Consider the following 10690-nt stretch of genomic DNA (forward strand, 5'->3'; position numbering starts at 1 on the left):
TTTAAAATGTCTTAATTAAACTTGATTGATTATTGGTAGCACAGAAAGGCTGTCCTTCATGAGGGACAACTCTGCCTGCATGCACAATCACTGAAATACTATGCCTCATGGCGTAGTATTTTTTTATTTCTTAATTGCTATTTGCTTGAAATGAAGGAATTCATATTAAATAACAATAGTTTGCGGATTGGCTGACATATTTTCTGTATCTCAATTAAATTCTAATCAGTTTATTTCTGGAACTCCGAAGACTAAAGGTAAAGACACAATCATTCTGTGGTTCCCCGTGTCTTGACAGATTTCTGTATATTTCAGCCTTAATTGGATTTTTAACTATCCTTGCATCTCATTTTTCTCATTGTTTGCAGTTTTTGGAGCAGAGCACTCCACGCTGAAAAAAGAATGATAGTGCCAAATAGTGATCTTAACGTATACAAGCCGTTAGCTGCTCTTAAATAGAAACAACTCGTGTAATAACTACGTGGCTTCATAACAGGCCTTTTATGTTGTACGTGGCCTTGTTTATGTGGGTTTGGTTGCTATTTCACAAGCACTGTTTTTGTTTCCCTGCACTTCCTCTAGCTTTGGTCCAGTACAGGTTTACGTAAAGGTGTTGCCATGTTTGTCTCACTATCTTCAGGTTCTTAACTACTTGTGGTTTGGCAACCCATGTAATGATTTAGTAAAACTGTGTACTGCTTTTGTCGGCATCCTTTATCCTGCACTGTGGGTTTGTGCATGTCCTGTTTTGCCCCTCCTCTGGAGAGCACTATTAGAGTTAAGTCAGGTTTTAACAGAAGCATTCACACCTTCTGCTGTTTTTGGAAGGTCCCTCATCACTTATTTGAGTGAAGCCAGCCAATACAGGGAGGGCTGTGAAGAAAAGTAAGTAATTTGTACTTCTTTTCCTGTAAATGCACTGAGTGAGCTGCAGGATGGCACCTTTTTGCCTGGCAGGCCAGCTGGATCAGTGTCATGTTCAACAGAATTTCAGGAAAATTGAGCACTGCCGTTTAGATGCTAAGCCTTTGGATTCTGACGCCATGAGGATCAGAGAAAATTGTTATTTAAATACGGTGTTGAAAAAGGCTATCCCAAATGAGAGTGGCATGCGACATGATCACAAAGTCATTTTATGTGTAATGAATGTGGGAGTGGAATGCTGCAATCAGCTCAGCATGCAATATATAAAGGCATTATCACAACAATTAGATCTAAATAAGTTTAACTGGAATATTTCATAACGTCGACTGGGCTCCACCTCTTTTTGCAGTCAGCTGAAGTTCTTGCCATTGCTTTCAGTCAGGTGTGAAGAACTGAGGAATAAAAGCTCCTAGAGCTGGTTTGTGTGTGGGTTCATGTTGACAAGGACAAGAGGTAATGGCCTTAAGTTGTGCCAGGGGAGGTTCAGGTTTGATATTAAGAAAAATTTCCTCTCAGAAAGAGTGGTGAGGCACTGGCACAGGCTGCCCAGGAAGCTGGGGGAGGCACTGTCCCTGGGGGGGTTCAAGAACTGTGGAGATGTGGTGCTGATGGGCACAGTGGGTATGGTGGGGCTGAGCTGATGGTTGGGCTGGATGATCTTAGTGGTCTCAGTGATCTTAGTGGTAAAAATTGTGTGCCAGATAAATTGATTTATCCTTTGTAGATCTCAGCTGCACTCTTTATCCCACTGGAATTTCATCACTGAAACTATTATAATATCCCACTTTGCAATATAACTTTACAAACTTCTGAAATGGAGTGATTGAAATTATTACTTCTTTTACACTGCAGTTATTCCTGTGTCTGCTATAAACATTCATACACCTCAAACTGAAGCAATATGTACTTTCAGAGAATTGATAAAGGTAATCTGTTTCAAAAACGATTCCTCTTGTGAACAGAATCATGGCCTCATTTTCTTAGAGGGCCCCTTCAATGGCTGAGACATCCATCCAAAATTAGCTGGGTTGATGTCTGAATACCAGCATCATTATCCACAGTTGCAGTTGATTTGCAAAGACACTATGACTCTAATTACACACGATCCTACATCTACATCATCAGCCCTAGGGATGTGTCCTGGTTCTCTTGCTGGGGTCTGTGCTCCTTCTATATGGGGATGAGATCCAACACTCACTTCACAATTGATTTGGGTCTTGAAAAGTGTTGGACGTTTCCTACGAAGCTAATAAGCAAGATTACATTTGTAGAAAAACCTCCTGCTGTAGGAACAAATGCCTGTATGTTTTTATACAGGAAGAAACTCAGAAGGTAATACAGAGTTATGAAACTGAGGGTAATTTTGCGCTCACCTTTCAGCTCCAATTTATAACATCACTTCCACCATCCCACTGCCAGTTCTTTGCATCACAGCAGCACCTAGAGGCCAGCACTGCTCAAACATGGGGTGGAAAGTTCTTGATGCTGGTGCATCAAAAGCTGACTTCAATAGGAGGAAGCAGACTCCAATGGTGATGAATCAAGCAAATTAGGAGAGAGCTGACTGCAGTCCTTGCATCGTATCTTAAATAAAATGAGATCTTGGATTTTTGGCAAATAAATAGCAATATCTGCTCACAGCCATGAGTTATGTATTCACAGATGTTGTTGTATGTTGCTGTTAGGGTTTAGGATAGAAATCTGCATCAGTTCTTCGAGGTTTTGGATGTGGCATATGAAAGTGGCACACACTGATGTCTTCTATCTGAGTAGAAAATTACAATTTATGAATTCTCAAAGGGTTTGAAAAGCTCTATTTATGTGTATTCAGTTCAAGAGGAATAAATCAGACTCAGAGTAACATGATTTTCAAATATGTCTGTTTTCTTATATTTGCTTGAGTATTTTCTGAGAAGCAGTAGGATGAATCACTCAGTTTACATAATTGCATTGTAGATCTATCCGTGTTAAAAGGATTTTCATTAACCCATTGGTTAAGGTAGTTTCCCTGGAAACTTGAGAAGGATCCTTCTCCCTGCATTTTTTTTTCTCTTTATTATTTATGCTACTTTGTTTGATAAAATGTTTAAGAATATACACTGAGTGGATGAGTGCTTATTTTCTCTGCTTCAGGCGTAGTTGCAGGCAAATGCAGACTTATGGTTTGCATCTCTGAGTGTGACACAGAGACGGATGACAGCTGGTAATCATAAGTATCTCCCAGCAATAGTCTGCAGGTATTGTTGAATTAATCACTTTCCTTACAGCTGGGATCCTAAGAGAGGCAAATTAACAGAGCCCTTTACCTGTTTTCAGAACACTCTTTATGCTGCCCCAGACACTCCTGAGTCAATAACTTCAGCTGCGATCTGTTTGTCAGTCCTGCTGCGGTGCCCTTCCTCCTGTTAAGCCACTCCCAGTCCTAGGACTCCGTGTCTGTTCTCATCACCTGCCTCCCTCCTACACAGCTCCTGCAAAACATTCCTCCATTTCATGTGCAAGCATCATAATGAAGCCCTCAGCTCTGCTCTGAGTACCTTGCAGGAGCATCTCTTCTCCTCCCTCCTCTCAGTGCAGATTTTCTTGGTTTTTTATTTTTTATTTTTTTGCTTGAAATGAGAATTTTAGCTCTCCTGTGATGCTATGTGCCATGAGGCAGCAGTTCTCTTCCAGATGCCAAACAGAAATAAATGCAAGCGCTCTCATTTTATGGGCAATAATTTTTTATATGAAGATTACATCTGTGCCTATTGATCTAAGCCTGGCGCTGTTTAGTGCAGCACTCTGGCTGATACATGCATGAGGGGTGGCATCCAGGGCTCTGCTTTGAAGTCTCCGGGCCTCACAGGACTGCTGCCATTGTGAGGAAGAGAAATTGGAGCCTTTTTGGTGATCCCGCTGGTTTTTACAATCTGTTGTGCTCTTCCGAACTCGAAGCTGCTGCTCTCTACTGGGCACGTTTGAAAAAGCAGTTAGCAGGAGCGGCTGTGAGCTGCCCAGGAAAACTCTTGTGAATAGGCAAAGAAAAGCTCTCTAAAGTAAGTGGGCAAATGAAGACATTTCAGTATGAGAAAATCTTTGTGAAGAAGAAAAAAAAAAGATTAAGAGACTGGAGCAAAACAAAAACAACAAATAATAAAACTTGTTTGTGTTTTGGTCCTCTCCTTGTGTATTTAGCTTGTTAGTATTTGCAAAGCATTGAGATACACTTTATATCTATGGTTATTGATGTACAGTCATGAATAAGAAATGAGGCAGTGTCATTCTGGGGAGCTAACTTCTTATACTCAGTAGCTTCTTTTAGGCAAAGTATTTCTGGTTAAAGAAAAAATATTTTTTTTAATGAATATCACAACTATTACAGTTAATCCTAAACCATTTTATAGTGAGGTGCATGCTCACACTACCCAGTGTGATTCATGTCTCAATGCATCTGCATTATACAATGTCTTTATTGCTAATGAATTTCTCTAAATGATTTGTCTAGCTAATGTGTTTATTGACTATAGTGATAACTCATTACTAACAACAGAAACAAAATAGATCGCTCTGAAAGTAGTGCCTCCCATTTATTTCCATGGAAACTACAACAGATACAAAGAATACAGTGTCACTGTCAAACAGAGAAAATTCTCAGCTGTGAAACAATACTTTTCAACACAGTTGCCACCATTAGCTGTGCTTTCTCACCAGCAGTGAAACAGAGCCAGTATGCTGCACTCATGGTGTTTTGTCAGACTGCTCCTCTGCTACCATTTGTCACACAGCAAAAAATTGTAATGGGATATTGGTGGGGAGGTTCAACCTCTACTGCCATACCACTGCTATCTGCCTCTGATGACGTGGGCCAACATAATAAAATAGGAGGCATTACATTCAGAGCAGGCTTTGCAATTGTTCTTCGGCCTCTTAAGTTCTCTGTAAATAGTGTACTGACTTCCTTGCTATATCTACCAATTTTTCTCACGTGCACATAGTAATTTTGAGCAGAATAAGACCCATCTGCACTCCTGCTGAATTATGCAGCTGTGGGCTTGCATGAATGAATACCAGCTGGTGTGCATGAGAACCCCGTTGGTACTGGTAGGGTTATTTGGAAAAGTAGAGTGGATCATCTCGATCCCACGTGCTGTGGTATGTAAAACCACAGTGCGTCTCTAAGATCTCTAGTGTGCATCTACTACTTTGGTGTCATTCGTGTTCTATCAGAGAACCATTTTCCTGGGATGAAAGTAGCACCTTAGCACACACCATTTATAATCAGTGACTGAAATCTGAAACCGACGGTTTTGAGAAGTAATTCCAGAGATGAATAATCATCTAGTGTGGCTGTTTACAATTCTCTTCTAAAGAGGAATGCTTAAGCCAAGGTAATGCTATGACTTTTTGTGTAACTTAGACTTAAATAGAAACTTATTGCTGATACAGCATGCAAATAATGCTGGGATTGACAGCAGGACTGAAAAAGGTGTCACAGAATGACACAGAGAGCTTGGCAAGCAGAACCCATGCTAACGTGGTAATACAGTCCCATGCAGAGCTGCACATCTGACAAAAATCCAGGTTGTAAGTATTGAGGAGGTAAAGAATTCAGAAAAGCAGCAACTTTGAAAAGTGCTTATAAATCAACCTGAGCAACTTAGTCAATGTGAACTTGAAATGTGATGTCTGAAGTAAGGACAATTAATGGGAATCTGGAAATCTGTTCAAGAAAGCAGTGTGTAGGAGTGGGAGGGCAATTTTACGTTTATATAAGCACTGATGAAACAGGTACTAGAATATTGCTTGCAAGTCCAGTGTCAGTGTTTCTAGCAGAGTAAGAAATGGTGCACGAAGAAAGCTGCAGAGATGATTTGAGCACTGGATAAATGCCTTAGTCTGAAAGAAAGGAAGAATGCAGTTTGTTAAGCTTATCAAAAGAGTCTGAAATGTAAGTTGATTGCAGCACAGAAGTACTGGCACAAGGAGAATATACTTGATACTGAAAGGCTTTCTAATCTCATGTGCAAAAGCTTAAGAAAAAAACAAGCTCTAGGAGCAACAGCTGACGCATTTGAACTATGAATTATATAAAGATTACTGTGCCAAGTAGTCAGTAGAATAGGTCTGTTGCATCCCCGCTTTGAAATCCTCAAACTGAAGCTGCACCCCTTCCCAAAAGATGTCCAGAGTAAGTTATTGATATCCTCACAGTGGGATGTCTGCTCCTTGAATGTAATGTAGTTCAGTGTATTCCTGCTCTGCGTGGGATTTATGGGATTTTTGCACAGAGGTGGTATGTCCATACATAGAGTCAGTAGAGTTATTTTAAAGCTGATGTGTCCAACAGCATTATATACAAACAATGAGATAGGAAGAAAGCATTTGTCAGTAACGATAAGCATTTCCATGTTGCCCGTCTAAAATAAAAATGGTTGCTCAGAGAAAATTTTGTATTAATATATAAAAAATCCACTAGATGGCACTAGAATATCCCTTTATGAGGCTCCCCTTAGGATGATCGCCTGATTATCCGTATTTTTTAATCAAGACTAAAAGGAATTTATGAACCGTAGTATGAAGAATCCAAGGGACATAACATTCTGATATTAGACAGGATGAATGTTCTTTGTTTCTGTTTGATGTACACAATATGTTGTTCGCTGTTTCTTTTATGTCTGAGTTAGCTTTATGCACTTACTTGTTTGGAGATTGTTTGAAAGAACTTAATCAGTATCAGATTATATCAAATGCTCCCCTTAATAGAGAATTGAACACCATTCCAATCCAGATTGGTTGCTGGCTAGATCTTGTTCTCTTCTTGCTAGAATAAATTTAGTTAAATAAATTACAGTACTTTTCTAAAGAGAAAGAGAGGCAATGGTCTCCTGTGTCACTAAGGCATGATATCAAGACCACTTGGAAACTAGCACACAGTAATAGGAATTACTGTTTCAATAAAACACAACAAAAGTACTTTGTATTTCTAAAGAGTCATTTCTGGCATTTCATCTATTTAATATCTTGTTTGCATGTAAAAACCTATCACTCTAAAGCAATTTTTTTATAACAAGTGTGTGTGTCTTTAAACACTCGAGACATCCAGAGGGAAGGAAGGATCAGCTCCCACTTCTCATTTCCAAAGAAATTGTTAGGCTTCTCAGCTATCCAGACTGACAGACGTGGGCTGATGGGAATGATGAAAGGAATAGTGAAAGCTGGCAGTACCAGGACATTCCTGCACAGTAAAGAAATGCAATGTGGACAGCTTAGCTTACCACATCCAATGTTTCAGAAGATGCAAGTGATGTTGTATTTCACTTTCTGATACAATTTAAGTCAAACAATAGATTAAATATAAGCTTTCTGCCAACAATTCTATGATGAAAGACCATTAAAACCTACATGTATCAGCAGGTGACTGTGGATCAAGAACGGTGACTCTGGCCCATTGGAGAAGTTATACTGCCTGCTTGGAACATCAGCTCAGTGGAAGTTTTTGCCAATCTGGTCTTTAGGATGTTTACTCGTGAGACATTAGAAACCTGTCCTGTAGGTATTACTTTCAAAACCTAATCATTTTAGCACAGGCTATAGATTTTTTTCATACAAAAGGAGCTATTGATATTGATCTGATACCTGGAGTATTAAAGAAGCATATAGAAATTTGATAAAAATCAGCCCCCTCCCCAAATTCTCCAAAATGTAGAAGAACCAAGTAATTACAAAAGTAATTTGTGTAAGAGGCTGACAAATCCCAGCAGATCCAATGAGAATGATGGGAATTTGGAAGGCTGGACTACTGCTGGGGTATATCAGCAATGCATGTCAGCTCTGATTAGAACACACTTCAAAAGAAGCAGAGCAACTACTTAAATACTGAATTGACAACCAAAGCATAGATCGTTAGACATTGAATCTGATCCTTTCCCCGGATAACAAATTGCAGTATCACATCTCTTTTCAGAGCAGAGAATTGGAACTGTTTTGCTAGTCCTCTTTACCCAATAGCTGTTTATTGCATTATCAACTTCAGGAAACGGGCATACAGCATACCTACCAAATCCGTTATGTTCTCATGGAAATCTCCTAAGGCTGTTGTCTGATGCTAAAAGCTTCAAGACATTACTGCAGATGAGGCAGCCATAAGCCAGTTGGCTCACTCTTCTCTTTCTGTTGTTTGAAATGACTAGTGCAGGAATTGTGACTCTCTTACACCTGCCTGTTGTCTCCTCTGTGCTTTCCATCAGAGCGAGGTGCTTTATGAATTTAGATATATATTCTTTCTTAGGATGCAAACCCAGTTCTCACTGCCCCACTTCTTTAGGGACCTGCACTCATGTTCCCCACTACACCTTTTGTGGCAGGGGTTGGTCTTGAAGATACTTTTTCTCCCTTTTTTTTGATCTATATATATAATTCAGTCTCAGATGTTAAAAGAAAAATATTCCTTTCCCTTGGGACATTGATTGACGTTTTGCCCTGTGTATGATTTTTTCCTCACCAACTCAGTGTGTCACTCAGCTATATATACTTTTTATGTATGTATATGCATGACATATTCTTTATTTCTTGTTTGTCTTCAGTTTATAACATTAATTCGGCAGTACTGTGAATCCAATTGAATTCACATCAGCCAATTAGAGATCATTCGTGTGGGTATTGTTGCATTAGCTAACTGTAATTTTATTCTGTGGTCAGATTCTTTTGCGGTTTTCATTTATGTACAGTCTTTGATTTGGGCTGTTAATAATCAACAAAGAAGAGGAAAACGTGGTGGTTTAACTCCTTGTTATGAGCATCTTGTGGTTTCTTTTCTGTTTTCTGGCCTGTTGGGTATTCTGCTTTTTGAGTCTTCTGCTCCTGAGCATGGCCACATTGGCTGACAGCTTCATGGTCAGGCTTCCCCAACAGCTAATCTTGTGGATTTAGTTGTATGACAAGTCCTGGGTCTATATCCAAGCATAACTAATTTCCTGTTGGATTATTTTTCCCCAGAGATCTGCACTGTTTGCATCAGGCTGCTACTTGGAAGTGCCTTCTAGAAAGTATGACTGGGAGCTGTGATTTGATGATTAAAAAATGTCAGTCTGCTCAGCTGCGCAGCCTGGTCTAGGGAGCTGCTTCGGCATGGGGGTTGCACTTGGTGATCTCTAGAGGTCCCTTCCAGCCCCTACAGCTTTGTGTTTCTTTGATTCTGTATCTTAAAGGGATGTGGTTACAGAGCAGAGGTACTGTGGTGCCCGCATGTAAGCCTGAGATAAAGCTGGAGTTCATCATTTATAATGCATGTAGGACGTAACTCATGTAATATCTCAATCCCTATCATGTAAATATATTAATTTTTCACTCCTTATTTTAAAGATTAGTCACTCTTGGATTGGAGAATTTTAAAGATAATCCACAAAGCACATTTTTTACTTAACTTTTTGCTTGATTTTTCAAGACAGAAGCAGTATATTGGTCCCAGATTGTATTAATCACAAGACAGTGATGACAAATGTATTTTTAGACTCAGAGAAATCAGTGTGTTTAACTTCTACCCTCTAACAGCTGGGTTAGTCCAACGGTACACATTTTATTAAAGCTGTTGAAGGATTTGTTCAGCCCAATGGGATTTATATTGATTTGTTTCACTTTTTTTTTGGTGAGCTTTATTCCTAGTTTGTTGTCCTATTGATTCGGAGAGGTTTATCCATTTGAGTTATTACAAATTTTTCTATACTTATGCTGTAGTTCTGCTAAAATAATGAAAAATTTAGACCTTCACTACTATTGAAAAGAGTAAATAAATAAATCTGAAGCTGCAACTAGTGAATCAGGAATGTCTCTGATAAGGGCACGCTGTATTTCTTTTCCCCAGTTGTATTTTCAGGCCATGTAGGGACGTTAATTTATCATATTTATGAATCTAATATGGCTTTTGGATGCTATTCTCATTTAATTTACCTGTAAATTATACATTTGCAATTCTGATCTAAGCCATTGAGTTCTGTTTTATGTAATGCCTATGGGTTTGTTCTTTGTTTTTTGTTTGTTGTTTTTTTTCTCCTCTATATGGACTGCATAACTATATAAGTATTAGCTCATTCCACAGAGGCACAAGGGATTCTTGTACATAAAGCAACTGTGAGTGGAAAAAACTGAAGTTTAAAAGTAAGTTTTTCCTGGTTGATAACTGAATATATTTAATGTATGTAAGTTCACTTAGATTAATAAAACAATCAGGATTAACTTTGCTATACTAGCAAATCACGAATGTGTAACTGCGTCCAGCCTCTAAACCCTGAAACCGTGTTGGTTTTGCTGTCTGTAAACACTCTGATATGCAACTGTGTCACTTTGCAAATGCCCTGAATTTGTCCAATACCCACAAGCAGTAGATGCCCAACTTACAGACTCAGACAGTCCCATAGAGGTGAGAGTAATTAAGCTGTTTAAAAATTAAGTGCATCCTAAGAGGATCTCTTTTAGGGAAAGGAGAAAATCCTTGTAAGGATTTCTGCTCCAACAGCACTGTCAATGAAGGAAGATAGTTCCAACCTCTTGGAATTATCCTTGTTAGCAGAATGAATCAGAATGCTCCTTGATCCTGATGCTTCAGATCAAACCTCGACAGAAATTTGAAAAGGCAGTGGTGTCTGAACAGGAAAAAACTTCATATGTCTCAGGCAGAACGTGGTCAGCTTTCAAAAAAAAATTGATTCCTACCCTCTTAATTAATTCCTACCCTCTTAAAAAAAACACCTCTTGCAGTTTTGTGTGTAACAGAGCTTTGAGGACTCTG

Source organism: Cyrtonyx montezumae, unplaced genomic scaffold, assembly GCF_038088225.1.
Source record: "Cyrtonyx montezumae isolate F1298 unplaced genomic scaffold, pur_monq_1.0 scaffold_4, whole genome shotgun sequence".
NCBI classification, from domain to species: Eukaryota; Metazoa; Chordata; class Aves; order Galliformes; family Odontophoridae; genus Cyrtonyx; species Cyrtonyx montezumae.